Source organism: Petaurus breviceps, unplaced genomic scaffold (assembly GCF_028583685.1).
Source record: "Petaurus breviceps papuanus isolate PSGF00001 unplaced genomic scaffold, PetGlider_PUasm1.0 156, whole genome shotgun sequence".
In the NCBI taxonomy this organism is placed as follows: domain Eukaryota; kingdom Metazoa; phylum Chordata; class Mammalia; order Diprotodontia; family Petauridae; genus Petaurus; species Petaurus breviceps.
The window spans coordinates 11,435,051-11,438,766 of NW_027185720.1; the positions used below are offsets into that span (position 1 = coordinate 11,435,051).

The window sequence follows — 3,716 nt, forward strand, 5'->3', positions numbered from 1 at the left end:
CAGTCACGGTGCCTGCACTGAGGAGGGGCCTAGGAACCGCCCATGACACATCCCAGCCCCCCCCCCCCCCGCCAACCACGGCCACACACCAGTGCACGAGGAGCTAGCTGACTGCGGCTGGCCGGGTGGCCCGGGGGGTGTGCCTGCGGGGGAGGGGGAGAGGGCGGGTTAGAGCTTCCAACCCAGGCCGCTGATTGGCGGAGACCGGTGCTAGGGGGTGTGGTGCTGGGGGCCGGGGAAGAGGAGGAGGGCCAACAGGCTATAGAGACTGCAGTGCCTCGAGTGGCTGCAGCAGCCGAGGCTCAGCCATCCGGCGGACATCGGTGGGAGGCTGAACCAAGCGAACGGACAGACAGGCTGACAGACAGACAGGGAGTCCAGAGGCAGCGGCGCGGGGCGCGGGGGCAGAGCCCCTTCCAAAACACATCCCCCCAGCCAAACCCCTGGAGACAACCCAGCCGCCCCAAGGGAAGAGTTAGACTGACAGAGGCAGCCGGCAAAGTTCCTGTGGTGACTTTGGGGTCTGGGAGGAAGGGCAGCAGAGTGGTGAAAAGGAGCAGAAGACCGAGACCCAGTCCGGAAAAAAAACTTAGAGCGAGAAAGCCCCACAGGTGATCCTCCCAGGGCCTCGAGGGCGGCCTCTCCCACGCCCCCGTGGTTCCGACTTTGTCTAGGTGGCCAGTCCTCGGGAAAGGACGACCGGCAGCTTTCCCTAGTGCTTCGGACAGTGCTCGAGGCCGGCTAAGGGGCGGGGAGGAAGGAGCCTGCCCAGGTCTGCTGCCAGGTCTCTGGGTTCCGAACCGGTCAACCCAGACGGCAGACGCAGAGGACTCCAGCCTCCCCTTCACCTGGGCAGAGGGGAGGGAAGCAGGCAGCTAGAAAAGCGGAGACGGTGCCAACTTGGGAACCTTCTAAGGGAAGGAGGGGTGGGGAACAGGCCAAGTAGATCCATCCATACGAAACGGGCAGAATTGAGTGAGCAGAGGGAGAAACTGTTTGCCAGGGCGTCTGTCTTAGCTCCCCGGCATTTTGTAACCCCCGACACCTGCCTTCGGGGAGCAAGCACTGATCTTGCCACCCCTCCCCCCTCCTGGTTCAACCAGTGATCAGCCCGGGACAGACACGCCCCCCCCCCCGTCCCCCCCCCCCCCCTTCCAGTCTCTAGTTGCCGGCTTTATTCGCTCAGCCGGTTGGTGGAAGAGGGCGAGTTGGGGACGCTGTTCAGAATTGCGCCTTAGAGCCGTCCTGAGGCCAGCAGCGCCCTCGGAGCACACCCCTATGGGATTCAGTTCTTCGGAGTCTTCGCACCCATCTCAGCCCATCCAGGCTAGCCCAGCAGCGGGGAGACCCCGGGGCCAGTGACTTGGGACAAGTTCGAGAGCAGCGCCATCGCCCGTAACCCGGCAGCCTCTAACAGGCTTCAGGACAGACCATTGTGGCTGCATCAGGGGGTCGGGACTGCCCCCTCCACACCCAGGTAAGACAGAGGGCTAGAGAGTGCAAGGCAACAGGACAGAAAGGGGCCGTCTCCTCTGGGGACATAGGATATACATTTTGAGCCGAAAGAGACCTTAGAGATCTCTGACTGCACCCCTCCCCTATTTTACAGATGCGGAAACAGGCCCAGGGGACGTTGAATTCTCCCAGGGTCACAAAGCTTGTATCTGCAGAGAAATCTGAACCCGAGCCTCCCCGACTAGTCTGGGGCCCTTTCAATACACCGCACTACAATGCCTCTCCTGAAGACGAAATTAGAGAGTGGGTGGGGGCGAGAGAACTGAATACCCAAGGATTTCTGTCTTGTCCACAGTTTATTGCACAGACAAGGGACAAGGATGGAAACAGGCAAATGTCAGACAAGAGGGAAATCCCTGGCTTGATAACAGGTGTCGAAAGGTTGAAAGAACTCCCTTCAGGGGATTTTTACCTCCAAAGGAAAAGGAAGGACCACGAGAATTCAAAGGCTTTCTGTCTTGGTTTAATTGTTGTTATTTTAAATTTTCTTTCCTTCTCAAGTTGTAGGGGCCATCAAGGGAAGGAGGGAGATTCATTTTCCTCATCTGTAAAATAAGGCTACCTCTGAGGTCCCTTCTAGCTCTGATCCTAAAATCCTCGGGTAAATCCCAACCCGTCTGGGTCTCAGTTTCCTCATCTGTAAAATGAGGGGGTTGGACTTCACAACCTCTGATGTTCCTCTGTGTTTCTCTGGGACCTGTGTGGGGCTGCTGGATTTGGCTTTGTGGGGGATCCTTATTCCTTTGAATATGGCCCAGTTTGCCCCATGGAGGCTTCAATGGTCTCTAGCCCCTGCTTAACAAAAACTCTCCTTCCTATCACCTTTTAAGGTCTTCGAAGCTCTTTTCTCACAACTATGGGAGGCATGGGTAGTGGGGGAAGAGGATTATTATCGCCGTTTAACAGGTGGGAAAACTGAGGCCAGAAAAGGGAAGTGAATTTCCAAAGGTTGAAGAGCTGGTGTTAAAAGGGATATTTAAATCTAGGTTTGCCTAACTTTTAAGTCCTGTGCTTTTTCCCCTGGCCCACACTGCCTCTCTCACCCTGACACAGGCTATTGTAGCAGAGATAGAGAAGGTTCCTTTCAGTTGGAGCAGAAACTGAGGTTGGTGAGTGGTTCGTTCACAGGTTCATAGGATCATAGATTTAGAGCTGGAAGAAACCTCAGAGGCCAGCTAGGCCAACCCTCTCATCTTACAGATAGGGAAACTGAGGCACAGAGGTTAGTAGTCATTTGCTAGTGAACAACAGAGTTGGAATTTGAGCTGGAATCTTATGAACTCCCAAGAAAGGGTTAGGATCTTCCCCAAGGTTGCACAGGAATTGAGGGACAGTGAGGAAAATGGAAAGGCACTGAATTTGAAGTCAGATATCTGGGTTTTGAAACTGAGACCTGACATCATGTGTCAGAGCTTTTCCCTTTCTCAGTTTCAGTTTCCTCCTTGGTAAAATAGACAATTCTCCAGTTTTGTGATCCTAAACCCCTTCCCATCTCTGGGCCTCAGTTTCTTCCTCTGTCAATCGAGGAGGTTGGACTAGATCCTATAATTCTGTGAAAGGGAGTGATCAAGGTAACTTTGTCTCTAAGGTAAACAGATTAGGAGGAAGAGACAGGAGGGGCAGTTCAGAACAAATCGCCAACCAAGGCAGTGCCCACAAGCTGGCTCCTTTAGACACCAGACTCAGGGAGGTCACAATGCACTCTCTAGAAACATCTTTTCCAATGAAACAGGCACCATTCTGGCTATGCACTATGGAAGGCATGTCATGGTGAAGCTCCTTGGGGCTGCTTGTCCAGCACAGACATCCCACTGAAGGTTCCACCGTAATAGAATAATAGTGTATCTACTTCAGGGACTCTGGATGTCAAAAGCCACCATTCAGTCCTCTACAGGAAGTTCCCTAGAAGCAAGCAGATTTGAAACCACCAAGGTTAGGGTGTGTCTAAAGAGGCTACTTTCCTGGGCCCCCGGGGGCCATTTTCACCCAAGGATTATTTTGGATTAACAGAAAGGATTCAAATTTCCAAGTATAATCCTCAAGACTTTTCTATCTGATTCTGGAGTCAAAGATCATAGGATCCTAACTCTAGAGATGGAAGAGACCTCAGAGACCATCAAGTCCAACCACTTTACAGATGAGGAAACTGAGGCTCAGAGAGACTGAGACTTTGCCCAAATCACACAGGTAGTAAGCTTCAT

At 53.5% G+C, this 3,716-nt stretch overlaps 1 protein-coding gene across 1 annotated transcript in view; it reads left to right on the top strand.

Moving 5' to 3' along the window:
• Positions 1–269: 269 nt before the first annotated feature.
• RASD2 (RASD family member 2) overlaps positions 270–3,716 on the top strand; it is a 20,209-nt gene continuing 16,762 nt past the window's right edge. Inside the window, exon 1 of the mRNA XM_069082042.1 lies at positions 270–1,477. The gene's annotated coding sequence lies outside the window, so the exon portion shown is untranslated. The remainder of the gene's footprint in view (positions 1,478–3,716) is intronic.